Source organism: Sus scrofa, chromosome X (assembly GCF_054392235.1).
Source record: "Sus scrofa isolate SSC_HxYL_T2T_F1_AM1 chromosome X, Sscrofa_HxYL_maternal_Yorkshire_Landrace_v2.0, whole genome shotgun sequence".
Lineage (NCBI taxonomy): Eukaryota > Metazoa > Chordata > Mammalia > Artiodactyla > Suidae > Sus > Sus scrofa.
Genome location: NC_139401.1, coordinates 36,732,079 through 36,744,976, shown reverse-complemented (window position 1 = coordinate 36,744,976; position 12,898 = coordinate 36,732,079). Strand labels below are relative to the sequence as shown.

Below are 12,898 nucleotides of genomic sequence, written 5' to 3'. Positions count from 1 at the left end.
GTCCTGTGGAAGAAAGCTTGGTCTAATAGATATTTAACCAGAACTCTTGGGTTTTCCTGTTGCTGTAAGGGAATTTACCACTGAAAACAAACATTCTGTATTTGGATAAAGAAAAAGACATTAAAATTCCCAACTACCTAGAGAACACAGTAAGGAATGCATCACAGGAAGGAGTACCCTAAGACGGCAACAGAGAGTCAGAGTGCGGGGCAGCAGCAAAGATTAGAGGGGCCTAAGGGTTCCCAGATGCCCCCAGCTTCATTCCAACCCGTTTAAAAAAGACGACATCCAGAAATTGTTGATGTGGAAATTAACCATACTCACACCACAAATAAGGGGACCCATCAAGTGCAGCAGCCCCTCCCTCTATCAAACACAATTCATAAAAGGAGGAAGGAATTGAAAGCTAAAGGGCATCTAGTAATCACAGAACGCTAGGAAGGAGACAGCTTATTTATGGAGCCCATCACTTACAGAGTTAAAGGGTTTGCATAGTGCTGAGGCCAAGTTCCTGGAACCGCATTCTCTAGACTACTGCTTATTTTTCCATCTTTGACCATATCCTTCATCTTGAAAATGGTTAAAGTAAGTTGAATTTGAAAACAAGAGCCAGACCACACTTTCGAAACAGATACAAAGAATCTGAAGAAATAGCAAAAACCCAAATTCTGTCCTTGAGATGTAAGATGGTAAGCCTGCTACTAAAATAGGTTCAATATGTGACATAACTGATTGGACACGTGCCAGGACAATTTTGAGGGAGACCCCCAGTCATCAGCAGGACATTGCAGACTACCTACACAAATGCCATCACTTGCCATGCCTTTGCCTCCAGCCTTTCTCTAGTAGAAGGTCTGGAAAAGTTCTCAGACTCCCTTGTAACGAAGGGTGTACATGTGACCCAGTTCTAGCCAATGCAGCGTAAGGGGAAAGTCTTTTTCTCAAGAGGACATACTCCAGGCAAACCCACTGCCATCTGCCCTCTTTCCTCCTACCTGGAATACAGATGTGAGGTGTGGAGTACAGCCACTGTACAATCATGAGAATGAGAACCCACATGCTGCACTTAGTGGGTTGGAAAAACAAAGATGTCTCCTTAAAGACATCGGCCCTGAACTGCCTACCTCCAAACTTATTTTGTCAGGTAGCTACACCCTTCCTAAGCCTCTATGAATTGCATTGCCTGCGAAATGCAGCCAAACTCATTCCTACTCATATACCAAGGGTAAACAAACCAACCATAAGTTGAGCTCTCCCCTGGGGTTTAAAGAGCTAGATACACATCAAAAATTAAATAAAAGTGAGTTCCCGTCGTGGCGCAGTGGTTAACGAATCCGACTAGGAACCATGAGGTTGCGGGTTCGGTCCCTGCCCTTGCTCAGTGGGTTAACGATCCGGCGTTGCCGTGAGCTGTGGTGTAGGTTGCAGACGCGGCTCGGATCCCGCGTTGCTGTGGCTCTGGCGTAGGCCGGTGGCTACAGCTCCGATTGGACCCCTAGCCTGGGAACCTCCATATGCCGCGGGAGCGGCCCAAGAAATAGCAATAACAACAACAACAACAACAAAAAGACAAACGACAAAAAAAAAAAAAAAATTAAATAAAAAATGGCACAGATGCTCTAAGAGAAGCAAAGGATACATGATGGTGAGAAATGGCCAAGTCAGTGGTTACCAGAAAAAAATATGAAGGCTTCACAGACCAGGTGACACTTGAGAGACTTGAAAAGAGACTTGTTTGCCAGGGGCAGAAGGGAAATCCTGCCCTGCCTTCTGTCCAACATCACCGCCTCTATTCCCAGGCTAAAACAAGTAAAGAAACCTGGAACACTGAAACACAACAGACTTCCCATTCTTCCAACAAAAATGTACAAGGATCTACCACAGCCAAGCATCGTGCCAGGAGGCAATGATGACCGAAATGACATAAAAGCTGCCTGCATGCGGATTACAGTCTAATCGACTTTTTCAAAGCTATCTCAATAAAACAACAGCCACAACTCCGCAGCTGCACAACTGAAGCTGAGATATACTGCGATTTGGCCTATGAAGAGGTCTGACCTTCGAAGTCTTCCAAACTAAAATCAAGCTTGTTTCTTAGCATCTGGGAAGCACCTCTCTCCTAGAATAAAGGAAAGGACGTCATGTTGTCATTTGTGAACACGAACAATCTCAGGGCAATTACAAACCTGGCCAAGGTCCCAGGAGATCAAATCAGTCTATTTCGTAACCACGGCTTCAAAGCCTCTGGAGACGATCAGGATCCAAGCACTTAAGAAAATTACCTCACCCTCAATTCACCTCCTTGGAAACTGCTTCTGAAACGTCTGCAACGTCCTGCTTTGGCTACCAAGGAAAGTCAGTCTTGGGAAGGTTCCTCCCACATAGCAATTTAGTTACTAATTTGAGGAGAAAATTCTCTAGGGAAAAGCATTTCACCAAACTTCATTATAAGCGTTAGAGGATTCTAACACGTCATGCAGTTTATTCTAAAACAGACTTTCTTCCTCCTCCTTGTCACACAAGCCACCGTGAAATACAAGGAAAGTCCCTTGAAAATACAGCTCCTGGAGTTCCTGTGGTGGCTCAGCAGAAACGAATCTGACTAGCATCCTTGAGGATGCAGGTTCGATCCCTGGCCTTGCTCAGTGGGTTAAGGATCCGGCGTTGCCGTGAGCTGTGGTATAGGTCACAGATGCGGCTCGGATCCTGTGTTGCTGTGGCTGTGGTGTAGGCCAGCAGCTACAGCTCTGCTTCGACCCCTAGCCTAGGAACCTCCATATGCCACAGGTGTGGCCCAAAAAAACCAAAAAAAAAAAAAAAAAGGAAAGAAAATACAGCTCCTCACTGCCTGCAGAACTAAAGCATTCATCTCAATGGGAGAGAAAGACACAGGGCCACAACTGATGTGGTCTGATTCAGAAACTATAGGAATTCAACTGGGTGCTAAGAAGCCTCAAACATAAATTTGTTAAATTATTCATGACTCTTTCAGAATCACGTAGGGGGGAGAAAACTGAATCCTGCTGGCAACATGCATGAATATCCATAAAAACCTTCTTTGGCCTCACCTTGTTCGTCTGCTCTACAATTGTTTTCACATTTTTAGTGCTCAGTCATGCAATTAAGGCCTCAAAGTGCCTTTGGCGCACTGGATTTCAACCCCAGAAAAAAAGGTGCATACAGGGGGATCCATAGCTACAGGTTAAGAGCCAACAGCGAGAAAGCTGGCACAATCTCTTCAAAGTCCTAAGCCTTCTCAGGGTTCACCAATACGCCTACAGCACTGAGCAAATGGAGACCTGGGGCAGAGAACTGTGAACTGAACCAGTTTCTGAGTTGGGATGCTACATACTTGGATTAACCTCAGCAAAGAGCCCCACGCTGCGCTTCTTTTACAATAACCGCACTGTCAAGTCAATGCCAAGTCTCTGATTTTAGTGACAGGCCAACATGGCTGCTTTGATCTCATCCCCATTCAGGAGTGAGGAGCACCTCGAGCACCGCCTGTGATCTACCCAAATGCTATCAAGACCCAACACGATCTCCTACATGGGAATTAACAGGAGGGTAGGTAGTGAACCAAAAGTACTGTGAGTTGTGATTTGGTAAATTTTATACTTTGTATGTGTGCAGACATACTCCCCAGAACACGTTAACCCCATTATTCGAAGAACTGTAATTCTCTGCTATTCTATCTGTGCAAATTCCTTGATGATTTCTATAAGCCTCCTAATTACTACATACAATCTTAAGGTGTTCAAGTTAATCATCTCATTTACTGTGGCTGTAATATAATGTGGAAACTACAAAATGAACTTTAATTACCTAGCTCACTATTCCCTGCAGTCCTTCGACAAGTGAGTTAGATGGAAGAAATAACCATCAGCGGGACTTCCTCCCAAACACTGCATTTATACAGCATTACACAACAAAGTCTATCACCGACAAAATAATCTCACTTAAAATGGCTTGAAGTATATATCAGCTGTGTATCTTCAAGAGTACAAGAAGAAAAATACACAAATACATTCCTTTAATCATCTGATTTCTGAGATAATCAAAATGCTCAGTCTTAGCTAATTCATTAGTGCTAATTTACTCCAGTGAAATAATGTTTACTGAATATCTATTACACTGTACTAAGCAGAGTAACATCTAACATATTCGAAACAGCTGTAAATAGTTTAAAAAAAAAAAAAACTCTCCAAGCTTGGTGAAAAGTTATTTCATTTTCAATACAACTCAGTGAGGTGGTATCATATCAGTTGCTCACAGCCCCCAAAGGATTCAGCTCATCTCTAAAATGTCTCCCTCCCCTACTCCCTTTTGTCTATAAAACAAGAAGCTAGGACATCACAAGGTTCTATCTTACCAGCATTCACTAAAGGAACACATGGTCTTGGTTTCTAAGAGGTTATTCAATAAAGTAAATTGGGTTTCTTGCCCTCATGGAAATATTCTTCAAAACTTTCCATTTCTGGGTATGATAAACTCAGAACATACAGGACTCTCTCCCTCCCCTGCACTCGCGCACATGCACGCGCGCGCGCACACACACACAACAGAATACAATCACGAAGCCTGGCTATCATAGAAAGAGAAACGAACGTAAAGTACTGGGTAGTGCACAAAAGCATACAGATGCTCAGAGGGAACTCACAACTGCTGGGAGGGACAGAGACAGGGAACCATACAATTAAGTTTCAGTCACTGTGGCTTTTAGCCTGAGGCTACAGGCAGCATTTGTAGTGTACAGCAGCTAGTGGAGGAGGGAGCACAGATGTGAAAAAAAGACATCATCCTGGCCTAGGGAACCAGAGAAGCTGAACTGGAAAAATGCTGAAGGAGAGAACCCCAGAAGGAAGAGAGCGAGAGAGAGAACCCCCAAACTCTGTCTGCCCACATCTCTAATTGAATCCTGAACTATGCTGGTATGGAATAAATGCAAAGCAAAGGAACAAATTCTGAACTGAGACTGTAACGGCCACCCAGAAGGGGTAAGAAGTGGGATGTATGGGGAGTTTGGGGTTGGTAGATGCAAACTGTTGCATTTAGAATGGATAAGCAATGAGGTTCTACCACATAGCACAGGGAACTATATCCAGTCTCTTGGGACAGACCATGATGGAAGAAAAGAAAAGGGGATGTATATATACGTATATAGCAGAAATTGGCACAACAATTTAAAAAAATAACATAGTCCAGAATCTCAGCTTAAAATTAATTAATATCCAAGGTATAATCCCAAAAGTACCCAGCATACCAAAAAGTCAATAAAATATAACACACACACAATGTAACACATTATCATAAGAAAATAAAGTCATTCTAGTCCAATTCCAAGATGAATCAAGATGCTGGAACAAAACAAAGATGTTGAAATGGCTATCCTCAATGAAATACAAGAAGGCATGTTTTCAATTCATAAAAACCTGACTTCCGACCTTGGCATATAAGGACCTTGGAAGTTATCACTTACATTCTCACAATAAGAAAAATCAACAAAATCACTTACATTCTCACAATAAGAAAAATCAACAACTCTTTCTGGATCCATCAGAGGACTGAGATCCCAAGGCAAACCACTGCTCCCAAAATTGTAGAGACAGACAGGTGGATACAGAAAATACAACTTACCAAAGCAGAAGCCCAGGAACAGGAAATTCCAGAACCAGCACCAGAGTAGAAAACCTAAACTATAGGTGATTGCTGAAGGCTCTGTGTGGACAAATTTGAGAGTTAAAAACTTCCGGGGGGACCTGATCTGCGGAGGCCCCCTCATACTTTTTTTTGAGTTTTACCTCCAAGAGGACTTCTAAGTTTTTACAGCAAAGATCAGAGAAAAATTCCCTCAGGCTTCCAGCAGGGGGAGGGAAAAAGTAGCCATTTTATAATATGCTCAGAACATTCTCTTCCTTTTAACAAGACCTGCCCTCAGGGGAAACTATTTAACAGAGCCTAATCAACCTTCAGGAAGTGAAATACCCAAACTGGCTCAAAATACTCAAACAGCCAGTTTGTTCTAACCTCCTTTGGCATTCCACATGGGGGAAGGAAATTACCCAATTCCAGCCCCCATTTCACCTTCCTATCTCTTCTAAGGGAGAAAAACAAAAACTGAGAAGCAGATGTGAAGGTCACAGCCCAGGGGTAGAGGGTCACTAAAAGACTAAAACCCAAGCTTAGAATTATAAAACACTTCCTCTCTCCCCACACTTTCCCACCATATCAAGAGGACTCTTGTATAGTGACAGGGGGATAAAACTGAAAGAACAGCACATCTCAGACCTTATTTAAGAACAAGTCCCAAGGAGAACCCAAAGATAACAGGGGAGTAAAAGATAAAGACAGCTGAGGAAATTTTGTCCTCTGATACCTAGAGCTATGGTAAATACTATACACACCCTAACTTCTAGCCAGAACATCGAAACTCACAGTAAAGGCCTATTTACCTTAGTTCCTTTTACCCAGTACATGATGTCTAGTTTTCAAAATAAAAATCAAACCATAATAAAAAACAAAAGCCCAGTTAGATGAGACAAAGAGAACATGAGAACCAGACTCAATTATGGCAGAGATGGTGGAATAATAAATTGATGAAAACTTCAGCAGAAAAACCAGAAGCCTCAGAAGAGAAACAGAAATAATATAAAAGAAATTTTAGGATAAAAATATGTATAATTTCTGAAAAAAAAAAAGATTACCAGATTGACTTAATGTCAAAATGAACATGACAGAGGAGTGAGTAAGCGAACTTAAAGACAAACCAAGAGAAATGACCAAAGGTGATGGATAGAAAAAAAAAAAAACACAACAGAAGCTAAGAGATCTGTTATATTATACAGTTATAAATAAATGTAACTAGAAGACCACATGAAGAAGAAAAAAAAATATTTGAAGAAATAATGGATGAAAATGTCCCAAAACAGATGAAATTCAGAAACAACATGAATCAAAGGAGGATAAACACAGAGAAGTCCAGCCAATATACATAACAAATGATTGTAAGCCAAAAATAAAAAGCAAACCTTGAAAGCAGCCAGAGAAAAATGATATATCACCATCGAGAGAATAATGTGCTGATTAATGCTTGACTTCTCATCAGAAACCATGGAAGAAGACAAAGACTGGAACATCATCTTTAAAGCCTTGGGGAGAGGGGAATGTTAACCCAGAATTTTATATCCAAGGAAAAGATCAATGAAGGGTGAAAACAAAATAAAGATACTTTCATATAAAAGAAAACTCAAAGTATATGTCACTGGCAGACCACTATAAGAAGTGCACTTGTTAGCAGCAGACTTCACTGTAGGAAATGTTAGAAGTTATTTAGATGGAAGGCAAATGATGCCAGATGGAACTGGGACACTCACAAATGAATAAAGAACATCAGAAATGAAAAACAGCTGAATAAATACAGGACTATATTTTGTTTTCCTTTAAGTTTCTTTATAAACCAAATAACTATTTTAAACTAAAATAACAGGATCTGGTGGGGGATATGGGTGTGTAGGTGTATGTATATTTAACAACTACAACAAAAAGGACAGAGCTATGAACCTGTAAGTTTTTAAGATTTCCATGTTTTACCTCAAGTAGTACATTATTAACCAATGTACTAAGTAGTACATTATTAACTAATTAAGTGGACTGTGGAAAGTTATGTTTGTACATTGTAATCCCTAAGGCAGCTACTATAAAAATAGTACGAAAAGGAACAGCTAAAATATCAATAAACAAAAAATAAAATAGAATTCTGAAAACATCCAAATACTCTAAGAACAAGGCAGGAAAGAGGAAGAGAGGAAGGAAAAACAGATGAGATGTGTAGAAAATTAAAAAATATTAGGCCTAAGCCCAATCATGTCAGTAATTACATTAAAGATCATTGAACTAAACACTCCAAGTAAGCAGCAGACATTGTCAGAAGACAAAGATAAAAAAATAAAAATAAACAAAGCATACAAGTCAATGCTGTTTACAAGACACTCATTTTATTTTATTGAGGTCTGAAAGCTACCATTTTAATGAGAACTTCTTCACCTATGTTAGACCCTCCCCGCCCCCGCCCCCCGCCCCAGGAGACTGTCTTCCGGTTGAAAGTCAGTATTTTGTATACCCAAACCAACTCCCAAACTCCAGATCTAGCTGTCTTCTACCTTTTCCAACGGGAGGTGAGAGAGCATTGCGTGGAGGGAGGGTAAAGACGTGATTGGAAAAATGTGACAACGACATGACTGATGGTTCCTTTCTGGGTTTCTTCCAAGCCAATTCGAAACTGCTAAAATAAGGTCACGTAACCCCAGAGGCTTTCACTTCCATCTCAAACTGTTCAGAAAGAGTGGCCAGATCTCCAACTCAGACCAGGTGTCCACTGGCCACTGACACACCAGCCTTTTCCAATAGCAATACATAACTCCATGGTCTGAGCAGCACTGGAGGCTGGCCAGGAACCACCCACTGCCACCCCTGGGAAGCCAGGCCTGTCTCATAGCCCTCCGTCTTCATGCCGTTGAGCCCTAGCTGCTCGTTTGGGTCAAATGTGCACTTATAATGCTCTACCTTCATCTCAGGATAATCTTCAGGTGTATGTATATTCTGCAAGTAGCTGTTTCCAGCTGGATCATCCATAACAAAGTGGGCCTTCATGTTACCCTCAGGGATCTGGTCCAACCTCTGGCTAAACTCCTGCAGTTTCTCCACCTGGCCAGGAATGGAACTGTCACCCAGCGTGAAAAGTTTCCTGGTCACCAGTTCCCAGACAAGCTTCAGCATCCGCTCCAGTGTGATGAACCTGCCCCTGAGGACAGCCATTCCCAGTTCAAATTCCTGCTCTAAGATTTCCATGCTACATGTCTTGAACCGGAGCAGGTCTCTGCTCATATCTCAGGATCTGGGATGTGGAGGGTGATCCTGGTGCCCAAGGGCTCTATGGCTCCTCCAGATTTCACCTCATTGGTCCAATGGCTACAATTCTTGCAGTTGGTAGCCATGATGATAACCTCCTTAAACGGGGGATTCCAACTAGCTTCAGGTCGGTCTGGGCCAGAACAGGGTACTCCAGGCAGTTTGTGCTGAACTGGAGCACTTCGTTTCTGAGATTTTCCTCTTGTGGCACCTCTGCCCAGAGCCACAGATCTCTTCCTGCTGTAGTCCGATTACAGTGTGTGATCACCAGGGTATCATCTTTCCAGGAAGCATGTAGGTTTTCTACAAGCCTCTTCCCTGAGGGATCATCAACGGCCAGGGTGAAAGGGAAGGCCACTTGCTTTAGCTCTTTCAGTTTGACAATGAACTCATCGATTCTTTCAGCTATGGCTTCTTCATTTGCGCTTCAGGTGGGCTGATCCTGCTCCAGGCCAGAGAGAACATGGCTGATCAATCTGTCCATAGTTGTCAGAGCGCCTTTCTGGCTGAAGGTAGGAATTTCAAACTCCAGCTCTGGGATCCGTATGGTGGCAGAATCAGTCTTCTCTGTTCACATCCTCCTGGGTTCTGAGGGTCAAACTGTAGTGCACTCCCTGGTCCTGGATCCTGTCTGCTGACTGGATCTCTGTGTGGTTTCAGCCACAGTGCTCGTGGGAAAAGGAGCTCAGGATTATTTCTCTGAAGAAGGGGATCTTGTTGAGCAGGAGGTGAGGCGTTGGCATGCCACTGCGGTAGCAGTTCATGCACAGTAACTCCATCTCAGTGGGCTTCTCCTCCTCGTCCTCCATGCTGATAAGCCAGAACAAGTGCCCCAGCCTAGGAGCCCAGAGGGGTAAGGGGATGGCGGCAGGCCCCAGGGGCCTGGGCTCCATAGCCATGAGGCACTCTTTTTTTTTTTTTTCTTTTTAGGGCCACACCTACAGCATGTGTATGTTCCCAGGCTAGGAGTTGATCTGGAGCTCCAGCTACCAACATATGCCACAACCATGGCAATGCCAGATCTGAAACACATCTGTGGGCTTCGCCACAGCTTGTAGCAATGCTGGATCCTTAACCCACTGCTCAAGGCCAGGGATCGAACCCACATCCTCATGGATGCTAGTTGGGTTCTTAACCCACTGAGTCAGAGCGGGAACTCCAAGAGACCCATTTTAAATATAAATACACAGACAGGTTAAAAATGAACAGATGAAAAAAAGATATATATGTATCTTGCAAAGAGTAATAAACAAAAGATTGTAATGGCTATTATCATCACAAGACAAATTTTAAAACCAAATGTATTACCAGAGGTAAAGGAGGACTCTTCTTAATGATAAAAGGGTCAATTTAAGAGAAGGCATCAACTCAAATGTGTATGCATCTCATAGCAGAGTTTCAAAATACATTAAACAAGAATTGACAAACCTAAGGGAGAAATAAACAATTCTCCAGTCCTAGTTAGGGACTTTAACACTCCTGTCTCAGCAATGGATTAAACAAGAAAAAAGAAAAAAAATCAGGAAAGCCACAGAAGACCTAAACAAAATTATCAGCCACTTTAACCAAATTAATATTTATAGAACATTATACCCAATAATGGCAGAATACACATTCTTTTCAGACTTACATGGTATACTTACTAGGAAAGACCATATTCTAGGTTATAAAACAAACCTCAGTAATTTTTTCTTAAAAAAAACCCTGAAATCATATGGAGTTTGTTCTCTGACCACAATAGAATCAAAATAGAATATGGTTTTAGGGCACACAGGACCACTTCAGGTTTGTGATTCACCAAGAAGAGACTCTACAGTAGGTTCCACTCATGGCCATTTATCAGAGTCAAGGGTAAAGATAAGCCAGACACGGACTTGTTATATATAATTTCTCTCCAGAAGCAAAATACAGGGACAAATACAAAATACCTCTGCCCAGGGAAGAGAGAAAGAGCATGTGAATCTCAGAATTCATGATTTGTGTACGAAGGGCTAGTCATACAGGCATATCTTGCCATGCAACCAGCCCTGGTAACTGAAACTCAAGACCCCAGCAATCAAACTAGGTACACTTCATCAATCCGGATGTTTGTACAAAGCAGTTCGAACAAACGGGTACAGCATGGTCTATTGCTCCTGGTGTACAAAACAAAACCAACCATTAAACACAAAAACATGCAGAGGGCTGACCAAGAGTCAATCATGGTTCCAGGTTCCCTCAGAAACATGAAAGAGTTAGCAACCAGAACTACTGTGTTAACGTTTTCCTCCCAAATATCAATATGTAAGCCAGTAAAACCCTACATATTTGGGAAGTAAACAATAAAACTCTATAAATAATCACTGGGTCGAAAAATAAACTACACACTAACTTTTCTGATGAAAGAGATCTGAAAAACTGAAGGAATATTACTGTATTAGAATAAACATTATAGGGGTATAGAATGAAATGAGTATGACTGCATTTGGATAAAAAGCTTTCAACACGGGGGAACACAAAAAATTTAAAAATGAATTACAAGAGAAATTAGACAATATTTTAAACTAAATGGTAATGAAAATACAAAACACAATCTGTGGAATGCAGTTCAAGTTGTGTTTAGAGGGGAATTTATAGTCTTAAAAGTCTGTATTAAAAAAAGGAGCATAATATAAAAAACAAGTATTGTAAAAAATTTTTTCAAAAATATTTGAGTAGAAATTACTCTCCATGCTGTCTTCTATTTTTCCCAGATCTAATGCCAGAATAGAAATGTTTTTGTAGATTACTGTATGGTGAAAATTTGGTTTCTTTGTAAACCAAAATACCACAAAATCCATGAGCAAGAGGGAACCACCTCCTAAGGAGGAATGTACCATTTAAAATACATCATTTTGGAGTTTCAGTCGTGGCGCAGTGGAAACAAATCCGACTACGAACCATGAGGTGGTGGGTTCGGTCCCCAGCCTTGCTCAGTGGGTTAAGGATCTGGTGCTGCTGTGAGCTGTGGTGTAGGTCACAGACGCGGCTCAGATCCCACATTGCTCTGTCTGTGGCATAGGCCGGCAGCTGCAGCTCCGATTTGACCCCTAGCCTGGGAACCTCCATGTGCCACGGGTGCGGCCCTCAAAAGACAAAAGACAAAAAAAAAAAAAAAAAAAAGAAAATACATCATTTTGAGTAGGCCCAAACACTGTGATTGGTCTTTGTTTCCTACCACACTTAGGGAGATGTGGAGGCTGGGGGCAGCTTCAGAATTTGAGAGGTCCTTGCAGTTGCATAAATAAGACTTTCTACTGAGCAGATTTGGTATTTTCTTTGGCCTGCCTAGGGGAGAAAAGGGTAATTCCAATAGAAAGCCTTGGTTTCTGCCCACCTACAAACCACAGGCCTCTCTCTGCCCAGAGACAAGTACAAGGCTCAAAGAATACCCCATGGTACGTACAGCAGCTGAGTGTTTGGTCAGTGCGAGCCCCACTGTGTCACAGTCAAACATTCCCAAAGCAACACATCAGTGGCTCATGGGGCCACAAGTATTGCTAGTGCAGCTGTTAGGCTGGCTGCTGCACTTTCCTAGATTAGGCTGGTAAGGAGACAATGAGCTCAAATGGATTCAGACAATTTATTACTTACACACACAGCAAAATCAAAATCAGCATGGTGTCAGCACACTGAGTCCTTAATCCCACATGCTGACATCAAACAGGAGGGGCAGATGATAGAAGTCCCCGCGATGTGTCATGGTGCTGTAGAGGAGCCACCTCTATAAACTAAACCAAGCAGTTTTACAGACTGACACAGATACCGCAAGTTGTACTCCACAGGGTACAAGGTGGAAACACCTGCGCTTAGCTGCACTAAGAGATGGATGAGAAATGGACGTATGACAGGTTCCCACAGATATGTTAGGGGAAACTGCCTAGTGGCGACTCCTCACCAGGCTGCTTATCTCCTCTGGCTCCAGGAAGAACTACAGGGCATTTCGCCAAGTCAGACGATGGTCAAGCATGAC

At 42.2% G+C, this 12,898-nt stretch overlaps 1 protein-coding gene and 1 pseudogene across 15 annotated transcripts in view; both read right to left on the bottom strand.

The window, feature by feature from the left end:
- The window catches only part of PRRG1 (proline rich and Gla domain 1), an 880,589-nt gene that overhangs the window by 110,749 nt on the left and 756,942 nt on the right, over positions 1 to 12,898 (bottom strand). The gene's annotated exons all lie outside the window — the stretch shown is intronic.
- LOC146394539 (zinc finger protein ZPR1 pseudogene) lies at positions 8,221 to 9,928 on the bottom strand (annotated as a pseudogene).